The following is a 23,280-nucleotide window of genomic DNA, read 5'->3' on the forward strand; positions in this document are numbered from 1 at the left end:
GGCCTTTCCAGTTGTTGCAGATGTCTTGAGAGGTACATACCAAACGGGGCGTTGTATTCTATAATGGGTCTAATGAGGGATGAGTACAGTGGGACAATGACCTCCTTTTTTCTGGATGAAAAGCCCTTAGTAATGAGGTGTGCCACATAGAAGGATTTCCTTACTGTTGTGGTGATGTGGTTATTGAAGGTGAGACCACTGTCCACCTGTGTCCCTAAGTCTCTTATCACACTCTGTGAAGCATCCATTTGTGAGACTGTGTTTTGGACCTGTTCAGAGAGTTTGCCACTAGATTGTGCTCCAAGGGAATGTTAACTGATAACTGAGCCACTTCCCATGCCTGAAGAGCCATCCTGCAGAGGAGATAAGATTTTGTGCACCTCTGCTTGTTGCCATATCATGTCACTATAATGTTATCTGTATACACCTTCAAGGGGCCTGGAGAGAACACAGGGTAAAAAGCTCAAAGGGCCAGAACTAGAGAACTAATCTTTTTGATGTTGATATAGTCTGGCTTCTGATGGGGAGACCAGAGGCCCTGAACTTTCAGGTGACCTAGAGAAGCCTCCGCCCTTTGTTGGAGGCATCTGTGAATTGCTCTTGAGAAGGGACTGGAGGCTGAATGGGCCAGCTTGAGTTGAGAGTGAACTGTAGAATCCATCTCTCAAATTCCTTCTTGAGACAGGGAAGGAGAAGTGCACTGAAGTCTAGAGGGTGACAATGCTGCAGCCAAACTGACATGAGGTACCTCTGAAGCTTCAGCATGTGCAGTTTGGCAAGAGGAAGCACTGGAATATTAGAGGTCATGAATCCCAGGGCCTGCAGGAAACTCACCGGCTGATATGGCAGTTAGAGGAGGCGGAAGAGACTGAAAGACGGTTGTCAATGACAACACCTTTGGAGACAGAAGAGATGCCAACATTGGCACTGTCTGAATCCCACATCCCAGATACACATGATCCCGAGAGGGAGTCATGACAGACTTTTGGAAGTTGGTAGTAAACCCCAGATTTTGAAAAATAGAGGTGGTGAACTGCAGAACCTGTAACAAATGACTGGGAGAAGGTGCCTGAAGCAACAGGTCATCTAGATATGGAAAAATCTAAATGCCTTGGAGCCTGCAGAAGGTAACTACAGGAGCTAGGCATTTTATGAATACCCTTGGGGCAGTAGAGAAGCTAAGGGACAAAGCAGAGAACTGAAAATGAGAGGAAGACACAGAGGAATGTAAAAACTTCTTGAAGAGAGGGTGAATAGAGATATGAAGGGGCTTCTCCTTTTCCAAAAAAGATGAATTTTCTGAGGTAAACCATTATGCAAAAAAAAAAAAAAAAATTTCAGAAAGCAGAATATATGTCACAATTTTGACATGTCATGAAAAGAAAAGGACATCTAACAGTTGGGAAAAATGAACTGCACAACCTGTTTGTCAGTAGTCAAAAATGAATCTTCACGTCTGATGCCATGTAGTAACTTCAAGACTTAACCTCTGACATTGCTAAAATAGCTAATATTAATATTAATAATAATAATAATAATATTAATATTAATAGCTGGTACACTGGCAGAGGCATAAAGCATGCACATTCACAAGACAGAACAAGAAAGTGCTGTACAGCTGAAGCTTTACTCACAAATGCCAGGATCCACCAAATCAAGACTCGCATAAACAAGTTATTTCAAACTTCTTCAATGCATACTAAAACCTAGTCTACAGCTGAGACTATGGCATCCAGAAACCATTCCTATTGAGCATTATCTTCATCAGTTTGGCTCAGTTTCCTAAATCATCTCTGACCCTTTCCTCTAGGTCACCACAATCCACTTCCTGAAATCCCACACCACCTTCTTTTTGTTTTGTTACCTTCTCCACACTCTAAACCACACAGTAGAATGATCACTTTTTACTAATAGTGCCTTCATCTGGACTTATATACTCCTAATTTTGATTAAGCCTAATTCTAGGATTTTGTCTTCTGTTACAGTCCAACACAAGATGGCTTACCACCCTTTTGGTTCAAGATTTTAGTCAACTCCTGTTCCCTGTCTACTATAGAACTTGAAATCTCACAGCTTACTTTTGGAAAATTCAACTTCCTCATGACTATAATGCTCTTACTCTTCCTCACTTCTTTTCTTTTCTGGTGTGTCACTATTGTTGCTTGATATTGCTTGGTGTGGGGGTTAATACATAATCCACCATAATTCCCCATTATTGTCTACCTTATCTACTAGGGCAGCTACACTAGGCTCTGAACCTGACTCTTACCATCTATTTGATCTGAAACATTATCCGATCCTTTATACAGAGTACTTCTTCATTTCCATTCTTCCCTTCTCAGTCATTCCCGAATAGCCTTTATCCAGGCATCACATGTCCTTTCCTTCTTCATTGTATTGGCTGCTGGTACAGGTAGTACTTTATTATTTATTTGTTTGACATTTGTTAACCGCGTTATTTCAGCTGAGCCATCAGGCCCATTTTCAGTAGAGACTCGAGGAGAAAAGCTCCAATTTATAGACTAATGAATTATTTAAAGGCCAGTAAATAAACAAATACAAATGTTGACATGCAGTGTTGAAACACACAGTACACAAACTATATATTGATTACAGAATAATGAATTATTTATAAGAAAGTATATAAACAAAAAATACAAATGTTGACTAGTAATGTTGAAACACAAAGTACATAGATTATACATCAAGTGGAGAACAACAAGAAACTAATGAATCCTGGGAACAGTAGTAAGCTGTATGCATAATCATACCTCTCAACTGTACACATTTGTTCAGAATGTCCAGATAATTGGCACAGATTTTCTGCCTGTTACCCTGTCCCCCTGGTAAATCAGTGGGATGATCTCAGAATTTTAGCCAGCAAATAATGACATACATCTGATTTTCAGACTCAAAACCTTCAGAAAATGTATATGAAAACAAACCTGTCACTCTAGCAACTCTCCAGGTATATGAGCGCAATATTCAAAATATGTCCCTTTTTCTACCCCCATGTTGTCAAGCTTTGACCAGAGTGTGTGTATTAAGAGATTGAGAGGTATGTGCATAATATTAACTTGGAATCTGGGAATATGTGTGGAAACAGTCAGGTAGTGTTAACAAACATTCCCTCCACAGGTCTGTCAGATAAGAAAACTGTGCCTGCCAATAAAGATTGAAATCCTGGACTGGTAGTGTTTACTCTGAATAGTACTATTGTATCAACTATTGTGTCCCACACTGTGCTACATAAAAATATGTCTAGGAATGTCTGTATGAGACTGCTTTAATTAGAAGGTCAGATTGTACAACCACGAGAGACTTAGACAGAAAACACTGAAGAGATAGACAACAATATTCAAACAGCACAATCTGCTGACATTTAAATTGTTGTATTTTTATCACACAGCCATGGTTTGAATCCTGGGAGTGGTAGTAAGCTGTAAACATAATCATACCACTCAACTGTACACATTCTTTCAGAATATCCAGATAATTGGCTCATATTTTCTGCCTGTTCCTCTGTCCCCATGGCAAATCAGTGGGATGATCTCAGATTTGTAGTCAGCAAATAATGACATACATTTGATTTTCAGACCTCAAAACCTTCAGAAAATGTATATGAAAACAAATCCTGTCACTCTATCAGCCCTCCAAGTTTATGAGAGCAATATTCAAAATGTCCCTAGTTGTACCCCCATGTTGTCAAGCTTTGACCAGAGAATGTGCATTAAGAGATTGAGAGGTATGTACATAATATTAACTTGGAATTTGAGAATATGTGTAGAAACAGTCAGGTAGTGTTAACAAACATTCCCTCCACAGGTATACCAGGTAAAGAGATATAGAATTTATATATAAGACAGTTGAAGTATACACTGTTTACAAACATACCACTGGCTAAACCAAGGCCATAGGGTATTGTAATAATACCTGCACCTTAATGATTAGAGCAGTGATCATTAAAGTTATGAGAGCTACCAGGATATATAAGTTGGTAATTGACATCCCCCCCACCACATCTGCAACAATAATCTAAATACACAAATCAATGGGTATGTTTACACCAAACCTACTGTTGGTACATATGTCCTATTGTTCAATAAATATTGAAATGTGTTTCTATTAATTAAAAAAAACACACCTTCCTTACTAGAGGCTTCAGTCAACCAGGAAAACTGCAATTAAATGTAAAACACTTGTAGTCCAAAGAATGGCAGGTAGTTCCAGTGTAAAATGTAAGTAAGCATGTCATAAAATGACTTAACATTTCATTTATTCAATGGTGTTGCTTTAAGTTTTGGTCTTATGGGTATCCTGTTGTTTAACCCATGCACAGAATCTGCTTTTAGTCTTTTAATCCATTTTGCCTCAAGCTGTTCTGTCCTGTTTCTAATGTCCCCCATTCTGATGTTGTCATATATTTTACCTATAACTAAAAAAGTAAAAATGTTCCCTGATACGATCTCTAAGGGCTCCATCCGTTTTTCCCAAAAAGAAACAAAAACATACTGAACATTGGACTAGATAAATAATATGTTCTGAAGCACATGCAATGTTAAATACATATTCCCTGCCTGGGTCAGGATGTAAAAACTTATTACTGTTACTTATATATTTACACTTACTTACATTAAGCATTAGAGATTTTTAACAGTATATGTTTACATTTGAGTACATGTTTATGTTTGTATATTTATTTGTGCATTTTTGATATATGTATTCTTTATACATGTGTTTTTTTTATGCGTTTGTTATGCATTATACTTTTTAGAATCATGTTTTCACAGTGAAGGACTGAATGTTTTTACTTAATGAAGGATGTTTCTTTAAGATGATTGTGACTTAATTAGCTGGTTCAAGGTATATAAGTTACACAGTAGACAGTATGCATTTGTATCTGAAGAAGCAGAAGTTATCTGTGATAGAGTTTAATAAAGAAGAGTTTTTTACACTGGAACTACCTGCCATTTTTTGGACTACAGGTGTTTTACATTTAATTGCAGTGTTTCTATTAATGTTCCATGTTGAAATACAATCATTGGTGGCCTGTTGCTATTAATGTAACCTGCATGCCGTTGTAATGTCCTGTGTGGTTCCATATATCCATGTGTTCTGTTTGCTATGCAGCTGTTCCAAATCTGGTGTTTTGGGTTAATGGGAATATCTATGCATGCTGTTATAACTAATTTTGGATTGTGTTGACTATTACTAACCCACATATGTTTTAAAAATGCAACACCATAGCATGTTTGGGAAGGCCGATCCCTGCGGACCCACTTCTCTCACCTCATCTGGCTGTGGCACCAGGCTCTGGCATGTCTGGGATCCATCCTGGGACCTCCTTGTCTGCTGGTCCTGCACCACCTTTGGGTGGAACCACCTCAGGGGATGGGGCTCACCCCCACCAGGAGCAGGCATGGATAGGAAACTGTCACCCATTGTCAGGTCCAGGGATTGGTGCATAGTGAGCTCTGAAGGGAGTTTGGAGATCTGCAATGCCAGCTTGAGGGCCACATGGCACATTTAGAGGGTCTGCCTGCCCCTCCTACCCAGCCCCCAGCACAGTCACCTTCGGTTCCATGAAGGTGCAGCGGTGATTTCCCATGGGTGGGGACCTCAGTCCCATTGTTTCCATTTGGGGGCTCATGGGCTTCCAATTTCCAAACACCCCCTCCATTCAAGGTGTTTACCCCCACATGTGTTATGTACTGCCCCTGTATGCTGTCTTGTCTGCCTTGTCTGTCTTCTTACCCAACCTACCTCCCCAAATATACCTACTATCCTTCCCCAACATCCAACTCTCACCTTAAAAAAAATAAAAAGGGCAATCTGTTCAAAAAAAAATTTTGCCCTCTACATAGCTGTCCATTTCTCACACGTGTCCACTAGACACATGTAATCTACTCTAATTGGCTTCAAAACATATTATTGTTGTCCCCACCCCTCTCTCAGGGGTTTGAGTGTCCAAATCTACCTCCAAATTCAGTATATATGTGCAGCTGTTGCTGTAGAAGAAATGGACAGCTATAGACCTTCCCTACACCCGTCCTGCACATCGCTATCTACTTTCCGTATTGTCTTTCCCTCTGCATGACCCCTTTTTACTACTTTTCTATCACCCCTTTTTTCTTTTCTTTTAAAGAAATTAGCATGGGGTAAGCAGGAATAAGCACTTTTAAGCAGTAGTAAGTGAGCTTAAGCCTGTTTGCATGGTGGCAAGAAATGGCTACACAGATTAAACACTTTTCAGGCTGTCTGTAAGTATATTTAACCAAAAATTAGCATTGCTTACCACAGCGTAAACCCGCTTACAACTGCTTAAAAGTGCCTTAATCACTCTGTATCCAACAGCCATTGTTCTGCCCAGCAACAAAATAATTAGCCCTTGCAAGTCTCGAACTCAAGACCCAGCACACCATAGCCACATTAATTTACCACTAAGCCATTTGAGCTGTACATAAATGTGCTGTTTTTTCAAGCATATACAGCACAGTCATTCAATAGTAGAGAAAATGTATTTATATATGTAGATGTATCTATATATCTATATCTATATCTATCTATCTATATATATATATATATATATATATATATATATATATATATATATATATATATATATATATATATATATATATATATATATATATATCTACATTTAGATATAAATATATAAATATATATGTAGACATACATGTATATATCTATACATATATATACATACATATATATATATATATATATATATACACACATACATACATACATATATATATATATATATATATATATATATATATATATACACATATATATATATATATATATATATATATATATATATATATATATATACATATATATATATATATATATATATATATATATACACACACACACACACACACATATATATATATATATATATATATATATATATATATATATATATGTGCATTGCATTCACACATTGGATCCACACTATGAACCTCTCACTGCAAAACATCTGACCAAAGGCAGTGTTAACGGGGGTGAAGGGGTCCAAATTTGGGATCTCTTGTAATTATTGTCATTTTCCCTTCCTCCACAGCTGAACAGATCTGCCTTGTAACACAATAACCAAGGCTTGCAAGTTTGAACCCAGAACCCTACACAACATAGCCACAACAAGTTAACAGTAAGCCATCTCAGCTGTAAGACGTCAGGATGTTATCTCTAACATATCATGCAGAACCATCAGTCTACCATAAGAATGTACAATGTGGAAGCAATAAACATTCCAGTGATACATGTACACACACACACATCTATACACATATATATATATATATATATATATATATATATACATATATACACATATAAATGTATTACTACTTATAGATATGTATAAGAAGAGTATATATAGAGGGTGCACAGCATATCAAGCAGCCATTATTCCTACATTTGCCACCTTTTAAAATGACCAGTGACTCTTTCCTACAAATGAGAATTATTGCATGAAACATATTCCCACACACAATGCAAAGAACATGACACCACAAACAAGTTTGCATACATAGAAATGTTTATTTGTGTACTATTTCAGTTGTTTATGCCATTTCCTATAACAGTTAGTGTTTGCAATACATAATAACTGAATAATGCAACTCTCAAACAAAACATTTGATACAGTAATCTGAAAAACATAACATACTTTGATGTACAGGTTAAGGCTTTCAAGTAGTACAACAGTAAAAAAAAAACACTTGCCTTGAAGATAAGAACCAATCAACACTTAATTACAGATGTAGTTCAGCAGCCTCCAATTACACTCTGTACTCAACCCCTAAGGGGAAAAGTATTAGTTGTCACAATGTAAATGTATCTGTTACATAACAATGCTTAACCTAAACATCACTATCACACTGACAAACAGAACTGTGTGTAAGTCAGTAAGCTGTAGCCCACCACTGTTCCCATGGAGAAATGTATGAAAATGTACAGCCATATACCTTAATGTTTCTTACTACTAATTTCCCTCACATGTTGTAACAGCCTCGGTTAAAAACATATAATACCCCTCCCCCATAAAATTTCTTACAAGGGCAGATAACAGTGTTTTCCATACACTGACCTCCAGACTATACAAGGTCACACACGTTTTGTCCAGCTATTGCTCTCATATATATGGACCCTACCTCACAATTTGTGTGGGAGTCCACAACATCACTGGAATTATAGCAGGAATGCCAGCACTAAATAATAATAGGCCATTACCTAACAACCTCTTACTGCATGACATCTGGACAAAGCTTGGTATATATGCAGAGGACAGTGGCTGGAACACAGGGCCATATTTTCAATATTGCTGTTATATGCTGTGAAAGTTGCTGGTGTTGCAGGATTGGTTGCAACATACCCTTACTCGGGAATATGAAGTCAGATACACAAATGGATATTGCCATATACCGATAGCAATCAACAGAGAGAATACCACTGATATGTCATAGACAAAACCTGTTTGGTGATAACAGCCAATCCTCTGGCCATCACATGGATAGGCCCACAGTTGAGAGCTATGCAGACAGACTGCATTCCATGCAAAAGTAGCATGTACACAGAAACCCTGTAAAACCAGCAGTATTGAATGCATATAACAGCAATACTAACACTGTCCATAGGTCTGGAACTGTATACAAACATGTAGTTGGCCTGTGTCCACAAGTCCTGTTGCAAGAGGTATTGCTACCTGCTGTCTGTAACACTGCTTCCCACACACAGGAAGGATGTCTTCCATAAAGGAACGGTAAAGGGACAATGCCCACATGATGTAGTCATTTATAGTAGTGGGTTGCTATGACACTGGCTATTGGAAGTACTACACAACTGGCTGCATGCAGTTAGCAAGTGGGGAACACCAATTGGTGCAGAGGCCATCACCTAATCATGAAAATCACCTACAAAGGCTATGCTGCAACCTATTCAAACCAGCCCGATCCCTGTAGTGCAGAGAGAGAGAGAGAGAGAGAGAGAGAGAGAGAGAAAGAGAGACAATAACACTAAAGAATAATGCTACAAGCAAAAAAAAAAAAAAAAAAAAAAAGCAACCAAGGAAGATATCCAAGTGGTATACAGAAGAGAGCACAATAATAAAACAGGTATGTGAAATATGTATGCATGTAACTGAATGTAGTACTTGGTCTGTAATAATGGGATAGATGATGTTGAAAGATTTATATGTGCATCAAGACTTGTTGCGGCAATGATGTCCTGCTGAAAAACTGCTATGGACATAGCATCTGGCCCTGTGGGCAGTGGGCCATACTTGTCAACTGTGCGGATCTGCACAAAATGACAAGATGTAAGCCATCATAGTGTTTGTTCTGTTCCTCCAAACATGTGTATTAGTCTGCCAAATAGCTGAAGGTAGAAGTAATGAAGTCATGATAGACACATGATTTTCAGACCCCACCACTTTCAGAACAGTCATAGTAATGTGAAATGTATCATGCACAAACTTCATAGGTTTGTAATAGGCTTATCTATTATCTGTCCCTATATACCCCCCCTAATATTAGGCTCTGTCCACATGTGATGATCTGTTTTGTAGCAAGGAAGAACAGTGCAGCAGTGGAGGAAGGAGGTTCAGAGTGTGGACATGATGTCTGAATGCACTCCATATCTCTCACACAACTATGTAGGTCCCTCTGATATACCTCTGGGGCAGCGGCCTGTAGCTGGTGAGTATGGAGGTCTTTTGTTCAGGTTTGCCAATACACCAGCCATGTTATGGCCATGGTATTTGCCATGCACACATTTAACACACCTACCCATAATGCATGCTGTACATGTTCACTTATTGTTGGTGTTAACTGCACTGCATCACAGTGGTCACCATGGTGGCATATCTGAAGGGTATGTAGGAGTCCTGCAGTATAACTAACAACCTGTCAGTGCAAGATGTGTGGATAGAGATGAACATAATAGTGGGACAAAGTGCCTACAGTAGGGACATGTCTGAAACATAACACTTATAGAGTGGCTTCAACAGTGTATATACCACTATTACAATGGCAACTGTTACAGATCTACACAACGGCATATCACAATACCATATTCCACAACTTTCACAACTGTAATGTGATCCTAATATGAGCAATGAATGTGTAATATGGAATTCTATGTTAGGACAACAAATATGGGGAATACATACCTTAACAAACACTGGAACTATATGTGTGCACACACTCCAAATAACATATTGTGAAAGCAGCTTTTGAAGTACTGCAGCATTCACTCTTCTTAAGTATGCACCTTCCATCAAGTACGGGTCCTCAATGTCACACCAAGTAATGGTCTGCTCTCCAAGAAGTATGTCCATGATATTTGCCCTTGCACCTGCAACAGAGGCAGCCATGGCTTGCACACATCTTACAAACCAGGGAATGAATCCCATATTCAAAAGCTAGCACTCAGGAGTTGGAGACATGGCCTTACCTTGCCATTGCATATACCATGGCAGACAGTGCAGACAAGCATGTATGTGACTATGAAGTATGGGACACCATTAATGTAGAAAATAAACAGATGCCCATCCAAGACAGATGACAACATATGCTGCAAACTGGTCATGGAGGCTGCCCAGAAACATGCAGCAGCACTGGGGGACTTGCAGGAATGTCTAGTATGTACTGCCTGTCCGGTACCTGTGTCGACAATTACCTGGACTCTGCATAATTATGGCCTACGGGTTAAGGTAATCATATGGAAGAGTTGTTCCACAGGAGGCATCATCCAGGGCTCTCTACAGGTAGCATATGCATAACATCACGTCCCCCAAAGGCATGTGATGAAATGTGTAATGGTGTACTGAGACCAAGGCTGAAACCTACGCACAGTATTAATAGAGATACATGTGCTGCACAAGCAAGACCTCACTCCATCTCAGGCCCACCATCCCCATCTGTACCTTGCTGGTGCCAGTGTACACCTTTAGGTTTGCTTTTCGTTAGCAGGAACTTGGCCGGTAGACATGGTGTTCTGAATTTGGGACACTGCAAAATGACACTGATGAGTAGCCCATAGTTGTCAAGCATCTGCAAAAAGGCTGAGGATGGGGAGGGGTGTCATCCTGAAACACAACAGTGAACTGAAGCATACATCCAAAGCTTGCTAAAAATGGCTGTATCTGAACACAGTCAAGGTCATGCATTGTGCCAGACATAACCCTGACTCCACAGCAATAGTGAAGGCATTGTGTGACCTCCAAGAGCTGTACACATGAGCTGATCTTGCAATCTGGCAGAGTTGGGGGGACATTTTTAGGGTGGAATGACCAAATAATGGCAAGTGAAGATGGGCCATGCTAGTATACCCCTTGCAGGAATAGTGGCTGCTGTAGTTCACTTAACAGGTTCTGCAAAAAAAACATCATGTTAAGGGTGTGCACACTTATGCAACCCACATATTGTATGCATCTCAGTCAGCATGTGCACAACTAACACATTTGTTTGATACTGCATTTGATTGCAGAGATCATATGTCACATATCAGGTGTGTGTAATGTTAACATATGGAATATTGTGGCCCTATGGCGTATCAGGGAAGAGGATGGCATGTCAATAATGGTGTGTCCACTCCTCATAGCCACAGTAAGATTTGAATGTTGTTAGTGTAATTGGATTTTATTGCTCATACATGCACTGCTGATGATGAGATCTGCAAATCAGACATCAGGCATTCACTATTGACATCTGTCCTCATATCATCCCAGATATGTGTCAGAAAATCACATAGGGGCTGTGAGCAACAGAGAAAACATAACTGCCACACATACACATTCAGCAATGGTGTTTACACTTGTGAGGTATGGTGCACAGCACATGCTAGGGTGCTGAACAGATGCATAGCAATACTGTGTACATGAGTGCAGTGTGTTCCAGGGGAAGGGGCATCACCTACTAACACAACCCATGCATCACAAGATGTATAATGCTGGTAACAGGGACTGAGTATATCTGCAGTGCATGCTGTTGAGTGCCATATGTCATGCATGTTAACAGTTGGGTAATGAGAGGTCTGTGTAATAACCAAGAACTAAAACTCACAAAAGATGGAGCGGCACAACAAAGACCAACTAAAAACAAACCTCCCACCTGGGAGGGTGGGAGGATGGCTTAATGGCTAAGGTGTTTGCCTTACAAATACACGGTGCAGAGTTTGAGTCTCACAAGGGATAATTGGCTAGGCTTAAAATGGCTCACAAGGGCAGTTAGCTTAGTACTAAACTATGAACCTATGAACCCACTATCAGGAGAAGCTGGAGCCAAAACAAGTCCAAAACTTGGAAGAAAAATACCAGAAATTATTGAAAAAAGCTCTTTATTGTCGCTTTCATCCCAACAGGTACTTCTTCAGAACAAAGAATAAAACCCAGTACACTCCAAGAAGTTTAAATAGTACAAGCACATGCCCCCATTAATTAAACAACACACCCAAGATAATTGTTAACTCCATCATAATATTGCTATAAAAAATACAGTATAAAAAGATTCCATATAAAATCATGCCTAAACAGACATTTAAATACACAATTTTCACTCATATTAACCTCCTTTATACATGTTTATAATTTTTTAACCTCCTATCTTTCAAAAAATATTTTATTTTATTGGTATCATTTAAACCAAACTGTTTATCAACCCCCAGCCTTATCTGCCAGACAGTTTCCCTTTGTTCAACTTGTTCTTTATAACAGCCACCCCTCAGATTTTTTGGTACCTGTTCTAAGATGGAAAATAAAAACTTTTTATAATCTCTGTATTTAAGTGTGTGCCTATATAAGGCATTGTTATAATTTTAACCTTAATGGCATATAAACGTTCCTTAATTTTCTGATTTAAACACCTAGTTGACATTCCTATATAAAATTCCCCACAGGATGAACAAATGGCAATATAAACAATTCCTTCTGTTTTACAATTATAAACCCCCCTAAAAGGTATAGCCCTATCCAAATTGGGGACTTCTATGAAAGGGCCTTCAAGAATAAACGTACATGCAACATTAAAGCCACATTTATATATTCCTTTTGATCTCATGCTGGTGGTATTAGGGTTAACATTTTTAAAGCTGTCTCTATATGAACACATCTTTAAATTAAAAGTATTCTTAAAGACAAACTTCGGCTTGTCTCCCATAACCTTAAATAAATCTGAATTACCCTTAATTATATTCCAATTTTTGCCAATAATAGACATTATGCTGAATCTGTCAAATGACATATCCAAACAGCAAAAAATGTCATTCTTAGCACTTCTCTCTAAATTTGTGCTCCTTCCAGATTCCTTCCTCACTAACCCATACTTCAAAATGGGTTGAAAATCCAGATGTCTACGCCCTTTAATCTCTTCAGCTTACTTACTTAACAAATCCATTTTATACTCTCTTTCTATAAACATGCTAACTATAAGCATTATCTCATTTTCAAATTCCAGGCCCTCAGATGTCATTCTAGAAGCACAAATCAGTTGGCTCTTAGGAATGTAATTTTTCCTATACAATGGATGATTACTCCCATAATGTAGGTAACTATTAACAAAGGTACTTTTTCTAAAAATCTTACTACTAAACTCACTAGTACTAACATCCCATTTAACTGTAATATCGAAAAAATTAGCTTGTATTCCCATATCTCCTATAATGAAGTTAAGACATTAAGACTGCACATTTAAAATGTCTATAAATTCATTAACATGTACTTGTGTCCTTTCCATAACAAAAAACAAGTCATCTACAAACCTGACATAGAATTTAACCTGATATTTAGGCATGGCAGGTTTCAATACTTTCTGCTCCCATCATCCTAATACCAAATTTGCATAGGCTGGGGCTGGTGCAGACCCCATGGCCACTCCTCTCAATTGTTTATATACCATTTTATTAAACATAAAATAATTGTTAAATAACAAACGCTCTAAAAGAACATTACAAACATGCACATCACTATCAGAAAGAGAAGTAAAACTGCACAAAAATTGCCTGACATATTCAATACCTGCATCATGAGGTATACAGGTAAACAGTGAACTGATGTCAACTGTCATCATCATCTTCTTTCGGCTGTTCCCATTAGGGGTTGCCACAGCGGATCATCTGTTTCCATTTCTTCCTGTCCTCTGCATCTTGCTCTGTCACACCAATCACATGCATGTCCTCTCTCACCACATCCATAAACCTTATCTTAGGCCTTCCTCTTTTCCTGTTACCTGGTAGCTTCATCCTTAGCATCTTTTTCCCAATACACTCAGCATCCCTCCTCAGCACATGTCTAAACCAATGTAATCTTGCCACTCTGGCTTTGTCACCAAACCTTAAAACCTGGGCTGATCCTCTAATATACTTATTCCTAATCCTGTCCACCCTCATCACACCCAGTGCAAATCTTAACATCTTTAACTCTGCCACATCCAGCTCTAACTCCTGTCTTTTTGTCAATGCCACTGTCTCCAACCCATATAACATAGCTGGTCTCACTACTCTCTTGTAGACATTCCCTTTCACTCTTACAGGTACTCGTCTGTCACAATCACTCCTGACACTCTTCTCCACCCACTCCATCCTGCCTGTACTCTCTTCTTCACCTCTCTTCCACACTCACCATTACTCTGAACTATTGATCCCAAGTATTTAAGCTCATCCACCTTCACCACCTCTACTCCTTGCATCCTCACCATTCCCCTATCCTCCCTCTCATTCACACACATATATTCTATCTTAGTCCTGCTGACCTTCATTCCTCTTCTCTCTAGAGCATCTCTCCACCTCTTCAGGGTCTCCTCCACCTGTTCCCTACTCTCACTACAGATCACAATGTCATCTGCAAACATCATAGTCCACGTGGACTCCTGTCTGATCTCGTCTGTCAACCTGTCCATCACCATTGCAAGTAAGAAAGGGCTCAGAGCTGATCCTTGATGTAATCCCACCTCCACCTTAAACGCATGTATCACTCCCACTGCAAACCTCACCACTGTCACACTACCCTCGTACATATCCTGTACCACTCTTACATACTTCTCTGACACTCCCGACTTCCTCATACAATACCAAAATTCCTCTCTAGGCACCCTGTCATATGCTTTCTCTAAGTCTACAAAAACACAATGCAACTCCTTCTGACCTTCTCTGTACTTCTCCATCAACAATCTCAGAGCAAACATCACATCTGTAGTACTCTTTCCCAGCATGAAACCATACTGCTGATCACTAATCATCACGTCCCTTCTTAACCTAGCTTCCACTACTCTTTCCCATAACTTCATGCTGTGACTGATCAATTTAATCCCTCTGTAGTTACTACAGCTCTGCACATCACCCTTATTCTTAAAAATCCGTACCAAAACACTTTTTCTCCATTCCTCAGGCATCCTCTCACTTTCCAAGATTTCATTAAATAATCTGGTTAAAAACTCCACTGCCATTTCACCTAAACACCTCCATGCTTCCACAGGTATGTCATCTGGACCAACAGCCTTTCCATTCTTCATCCTCTTCATAGCTATCCTTACGTCAACTGTAAACAATATTTCCTTTACAATCAAATTCATACTCACAGTTAAAAACCCTGAATTTATTTAAAGAGTCCCATGAGTCATTGATGTAAACTTCCATATTCTGCGCTATGGGATTAAACAAGAAATCGAAAGCCAGCGAAATTCCTTCTGTTACACATTTAGGTGAAGATACCACCAGTCAGAAAGGAGGGTTTATGGCATCCTTATTTATCTTAGGGATCCAAATAGGACCCCTATCAAAGGATTTTCAACTCTCATAAACTCATACATATCTAGTGAGATATAAGTTCGTCCCAAATATTCCTATAATAAGTTGGCAATTTAGAAGCATTAACAACCAAGTATTCAACCTTATTACTCAGCATTTTTTCTATGGCTGAAACATATACACTCTGCTTCATGATAAAAAGCCCCCCCTCCCTTATCTGCTTTCATAAATCTTAACTGTGTAAGTTGTTTTAACTCTTCAAGTGCAGAATGCTGGTCTAAAGTTAAATTATGAAAAACTTTACAGGGTTTTTCATATGCTAATTTCCTGATATCATCTTCACAAGTAATTTCAAAAACTTTCAATGTGTTAGTCAATACTGGATTGTAAACTGTAGGTTTATAAAAAATACTTTTATTTACAGAAACGTCATCAAACACATAAGCAAGATTCAATTTACGACAGTATAATTTCAAATATATTAATGTCCTACTCAAATCCATATGTTTACTAGGTATGAAGTTTAACCCCAAAGATAAAACAGAGAGCTGTGTCATATTAAAGCAATGTCTTGACAAATTAAATATTTTACCAGAAAGTCTAGACAAAGCACACAAACGGGAATCATTCTTTACTTCCTCCTCATTCTCACCAAGTCTTTCTGTGAACTTGCCTCGTTTTCTTTTTTCCTGATCTGTTCACTCAAAAAACAACCCTCTAAAGGGGACATAAGTCCATTAGAAGCATTATTAGATTCTCCTACATCCATAGAGTTCTTATCAGTCATTTCTTCCATCCTTTCATTAGAAACGACATCACCATCATGCCTAGTTTCACTTCCTTTAAGACCGACAGGCATGAGGATGTCTCTCATATCAACTCGGCCCCTCCTATATGCATTCTGATTGGTAGAATGATTACCATGGTAACCGTAACTCTGCTTGGACGAATTAAAGGATCTCTGGCTATTTTTGACCTCTACAAAATGTGAATAAGCAGTATTGGAAATGTATGCTGCCAAGTCCCATTGCAGTTTCTTAAATTTCATCTGTACCAGACTTTTTTCAAAGTCCTCGATGCTGGCCAACATCCCTGAGTACTCCTTCTTTAGAACTGGTACCCAGTAGTTTCTGCAAAGAATCCTCTAAGCTGAGTATTTCTTCCCAGATCTCACTAATTCTGACTTTATTCCTGTTAACTAACAGTTCCAAAAAAGCCAGTTCAGGCTTAGTAAAAAATGACACAAGTTCTCCAAAAAAGGAATCTGTAGGCAGTACACAATTAGGGCACTTGAAAAAGTGCAGCCCTTTTGGGACAAACTTTAAACATATACATTTCTCAAAATACTTAGTCTCAATGACAAGAGACCTGTATTTTCTCAAACATTTTTCCAAAGCCTTAGTTTCTTTTTCTATGTTAGAAGCCTTAAATCAACCAGTCCAAGATTTTAAATTAACATCCATATTAAAGAAAGGATCATGTTCACGGTCTAATACAGCACGAATGCCCCTAAAGACGCTACTGGACATTGATTCTGTTTCCACAACAGTCCTTTTGTCAATAACTGTAACTTCCCCTATATCCTCCTCAGAGCTAACAGAGGAAGATAAAAGTCTGGAATGTCCTCTCTTTTTAGGATTAATGTTTTGACAGATAGACATCTGACACTGACAGGTATGCTATTACTACATGACAGCAGCCCTCAATGACATGTCCTATACACATAGTAGTCTACAGTTAATATCCACATATCAGATCAATATCCAGTAGCAAGTACTTAATAACACACAGCTCACACACCAAGAGCAAGATAGTCAGTACTCAGAGTCCAGCTTTGCATGCAGGGGTGTATGGTTCCAGTACTGCAATCTGCAATCTACTCTTACTTGGGAAAGCACTGTTAACAGTAGTAATGTAATGATACAATATATGCAAGTATGACTGCATATAACATGGGATACTACCCATGTATGAAACACATACAAAAGGAAAAGATTGTTGTACTAGCCATATATACTCAGGTGTCCCAGACAGTATACTCACACCCCTTGCTGTAATGACAGCACATAGAAGCATATTATGTACATGGAATTGAATACACTTATTAAAGATGTCATTACTGTGCTATTTCATCAGACTGGAATGTCATCAATGGTTACCAGGCTGAGACATGCTTAGCAGGTGTAAGCATTGCTTAAATATAAATGCTAAGCAGATTTGCACACTGGTAAGTGAAGCCGACAGTGTAAGTGCCTTTTCGTTTAACCGTACATTAGCACCGCTTACTGTTGCAAAAACCCGTGCAAACTCACTTAAAGCTGGTCAAAACTGCCTTAACCACACTGTATCCAACAGTCCTTGTTCTTGTTGAATGCAGGACCCTCTAGACTATAGTCACAGCCAAGGGAGCCCGCAGGATTTTTTGCAGGGGGGTGCAAACCCAGAGCCCCACCCACATATCTCGCCCCGCCCCCTGCCAACACAGCCCCGCCCAAGTCCACCCACCCCAAGCCCCGCCCACACAACCATTCCAGTGTCCCATTACTTGGCTATTTCTCCCCATTTACTGTAGACACTGTTCAAATCTGTGTGCATACTGTGTTATGCTTTAGTTCTACAATGATTACAGGCAGTTGGATTTAATTTACAACTTTTATTTCAAACATTATAGCCCAAACACTGAGACATTTACTAAACCTAAACAAAGCAATAGTCTTACAATGAAAACAGACTTGGCATTAAAGCTTCTCTACTTTTGAAACTCACATTCAATGAAACGGCATTGAAACCCACATTCAAAGAAAATGCATCTGGCCAGTGGCAGGTTATTTACCTTTGAACTGTTTAAGCAATAGGCTCCTTGCACACCGTTAGGGCCATGCAAAAGTTATTTGATTTACCTGATTGTATTAATTATAATATACAATTGAATTATATCCCTTGTATTATACAGCAACACTTGTTTGAGTGTCGCTGCCGAAGTAAAAGTAATCTGAATAATTCCACATTAAAGATATCTGAAACTAATGAAGATGTTGTTGCTAGAAAACTGTATATTTCAGTGTTTCATCTACAAATTCAGTGCCTGCTGCCGTCAAAGAATAAATTGCCTATGTTAAATTAAAAAATGGTAAGCTGGTATATTGCAATAGAAAATGGATGACAAGCTGAAAAACAGGTTCATAGTTATTAGGCATCTCATCCAAAGGAGGACATCCTGAGGACTGCAGCATACAAATGTATATGCTGTAGGAATAGAACCTCAAGCCTTTACATTAAGATGCAAGTATTCTACTTGTGGTGCTACTAACATAGCTTTAAAACTTTATACCACAATAGAGATACCATTTGCTAAACAAAATGGTTGCACATTGTAAATAGACTTGGCATGAGCAGCAGTGAACTTCGCTTCCCTTAAAACTCACAGTTCCTTGAAAATGCACTTGAAAATTCCACCTGCTAACTCTAACTTGGGCATTTCACTTTCTCTCTTACAAAGATACCACACCCCTCAAGGCCTCACCCTTAGTGCAAGAAATCTTGACAAAGCCTAAAATAAATAGGGACAGATTATAAATATGGCTCTCAGAAACTTAGAAAATTGCAAAAGTAACAGGATTTGTGTTAGTATGCATTTTTCTAAATGACATGACATCTAAAACTGAAATCTCATTATTTAGCAACTTCAATCCTTTTTAAGAGGAATATGGGGCAAAAATCTGGACAGCTGAGGGGTATGCTACCTCCCTCATACACACACCAAATAATTCTGGTCAGACTTGAATTAGTTCAGGGAAGGTTGCACTGAGCGGCACCGTGCTAGCTCTGAAGTGGGTGAAATCCTGGTAGCTAGTGATTGCAGCTCAGCAATGTGGAGCATTAAAGCATTTTAGCAGAGCATTGTTTCATCACTACCTATTGTGTTTGCACATAAGCTGTAGTTATTTCAAACATTTGCCTTTTTTGATTACTACAGAGTACATTTACCCACCAGAGCTATTGTGTTTTGACTTCAGTGTGGAGCTAGTTGTTGCAGGGCTTGGCTTTTAAGTAAGGTAGCAATGCTTATTTACCATATACCATTAAAGCCACCCAACTACAAGTGTACTAACACACAGACACTGGTCTCCAATAAAATGTAATGAGCTTCTGAAAACGCTGTTATCCTGTCCTTTTATTACAAATACTGTCATATGCATTTCAACACCCAAGGCTTATACATTATCTAGCTATGTAAATATTCTCTGCATGGCAACAACGAAAAGGCTTTCAATACTGGCAATTCTTCAACAATATGCTTACTAAAGCTTACTTGCATCTTACAATGTCCGACAAGCTTACTAAAGCTTACTTGCATCTTACAATCTCCGACAAGCTTACCTGATGTTCATTAAACCATGGCTACTTAAACAGAGCAACAGGACACTGTGATAGCATGCAGTTCCTGAATAATAAGAAGCATAAATCAACAGTATAAAAATCTGATAGAAAACCAGAACATTTTGCAAAATCAAGGACAGATGAAAAGCCACGGTCATTTGTGATCTACCTTGGATGGGGAATACTCTGCACACTTACTGCATAACTGCTTCTTGCCTTCCTTGGACACATCCCGAGCCACTACAATGGGGGCTGGGGTGCAATAAGTATGTCATAATTTGAAATGTCTCTGGCTGACTGTGATGGCTCTGACACTCCTACCTCTCAACTTCAGAGCAAGAAATCTGGACAAAGCCATACATAGAACTAGAAGTGGGACACAGGCCCAAAAATAAGGCCAATTTTTAAATATTGCTCTTATTAACTTAATAGAACAGGTAGATCTTGCATTAGTACAAATTTTCTGAAGGGTATAAAATCTGAAACTCAAATGTCTGCCATTATTTTCTAACTTCAATCTTTAATGACTTGCCACTAATTTGCCAGAAACCACAATTTTATGAAAAACAGACCAAAATGTGATGCAAAATACCTGTCAAAAAGGGACACCTTTTAATATTAACAGTTAACTTGAAGCAGCTAACAAAATAAGAGCATCCACATGCATTTCTGAAATAAAGGTAATCTATAACTGATCATTACAGTTATAATTGTAAACCCTCCACATTTTCTTCCAAAATTGCCATTTTGGAGGAGGGATTATTAGGGGAGAGCAACATTTTGAGCCAGAATTGGGGACAATTGAGATGTTTGGATATTCCCAATCTGCAAAGTGATTTGCATGTACCTCTCAACCTCTTAATGCAGGAAATCTGAACAAGGCCAAATATATTGGGGAACATACAAACACTACTAAAAATTGCTCTTGTATAAACTTAGACAGTCTTGCATTAGCATGCATTTTTCTGAAGGTTATGACATCTGAAACTCAGAAACTCAGTGTCTGTCATTTAATGGCTTCATTCCTAAATGATTTGCTAGAAAACCACAAATTTTATGAGGAACAAACCAAAAATAAGCAGCAAATATCTATTAATTCTGCAAAGATATGGACAACTGAGAGGTATAGTTCAACCAGGGCTGTCTGAGTTTGATACCCCCCCCTCACAAAATCATGGTCAAATGGAGACTCCCCCCCCCCTGCAGCCATTCCAATGTCCCATTCCTTGGTTATTTTGCCCCATTTACCATAAACACTAATGTGCATACTGCTTTACTTCTGCAATGATTTAGGATTTCATTTGAAAGTTTTATTTTGCATTTTACAGCACAAACCCTAATACATATCTGTTAAAGCAATGCAGTCTCAATGAAAATAGACTAACATTAAAACTTCTCTGCCCTTGAAACTCACATGCATTAAAACAGCACTGAAACCCACTTTCAGAGAGAATACATTTTGCCAATTGCAAATATTAACTCTGGGCTGTCTTCAAAATCATAGGACCCTCGAACATAACATACACATGCTCTTTGATACACCTGCCTGACTATTACATTATATTCCTTGTACAATACAGTGCAGTTGTTAAAGGGCATTTTAAATTTATTGTTTTGAAAATGTTTCCAGTAAACAAAGAAACAAAATGCATCCACCAATGACAAAATTGCCCAATTCAGAACATTTCCATCATAAAAAGTCTACTCAAGTCCACCAGTATCAGTAAAAAATACACAATCTCTGTAATAAAATCCACATTGAAGAAATTTGTAACTAATAGAGGTTGCTGCTAGCAAACACTTTATATGTCATTGTTTAATCTACAAATAAAGTGCCTGTTACCCTTGAAGAATAAATTGCCTTTGTTGCATGCAGTAAAAAAATGAAAAGCTAGTAATACCGCAATAGAGAATGGATAGCAAACTGTTAACAGGTTCATAGTTACTAGGTATCTTTGCCAAAAGGACTGCAGCATCCACCCCTTTACAACACAATACAGCATCAGCAATGCATTTACCTACTGTGGGAGTAGAACCCACAGCCTTCAGCATCTAAAGCAAGTACACTATCTGTTGTGCTATTAACAATACAAGCAGACTAAACATAAGCAGCACTAAACTTTTGCTCCCCTGCAGCTCTCAGCTCCTTGTAAAATCTAATCGACACTCAGCTGTATCTCTGAACTTTGCAGCACAAGAAATCTGGAAAAAGCTGAAATTTATTGGGGGGGGGGGGCAAAAGGCCAAAAACCAGGGACACATTTTAAACATTGCTTGTATAATGTTTGAAAGTTGCTAGAATAAAATGCTGCGTTACCACCATACATTTCACTGCCACGTCTTGAACCCAGGGGACCCCGTGCAAAACAGTCAAAGCAACATACCACTACGCCAAATCAGCTGTTTTGTGAAAGAGGAAGACTGAAACTTTACAATTTAGTGAATTCAGTTCTCACCATAGCACAGCTGTAAACCTTAGCACAAAAGACCTGAACAAAGCCAATAATGGGTGACTACAACCACCAAACATTCAGTGATCAGTTCTCACCATAGCTCTCAACCTCTTAGCAAATAACACCCGGACAAAGCCAGTAATGAGAGAATATAGCCCCCAAACATTTTCAGTGAAATCAGTTCTTACCATAGCTCTCAACATTAGCAAAAAACCTGGATGAAGCCAATAAATACCTGGATGAGGCCAATAAATACCTGAACAAAGCCAATACTGGGTTAATACAGCCCCCAAACATATTCAGTGAATTCAATTCTTACCATAACTCTCAACCCTAGCACAAAACCTGGATGATGCCAATAATGGGGGGAATACAGTCCCAAACACAGGGATACATTTCAAATATTCTTCTTGTCCACTTAGAAAATTGCTAGAATAAAAACTTGCTTTTGTTACCATACACTTTCTAAAGAATATGAAGTCCGATATTGAAATGTGTCCATTTTTCACATTTATTAACCAGGAAAGTCTGACTTTGAAAAAAAAAAAGCTAATTTTTAGCAGAGGCCCAGGGAGAAACACTCCAGACAGCCAAGAATAAAACCAGATAGCATTTAGCTGTCAGGCAACAAGGACACAAATGCAGAAACCACAGATTTTATGAGGAACAGAAAAAGTAT

This window comes from Protopterus annectens, chromosome 8.part0 (genome assembly GCF_019279795.1).
Source record: "Protopterus annectens isolate FY-2018-M chromosome 8.part0, PAN1.0, whole genome shotgun sequence".
Taxonomy (NCBI): domain Eukaryota; kingdom Metazoa; phylum Chordata; order Ceratodontiformes; family Protopteridae; genus Protopterus; species Protopterus annectens.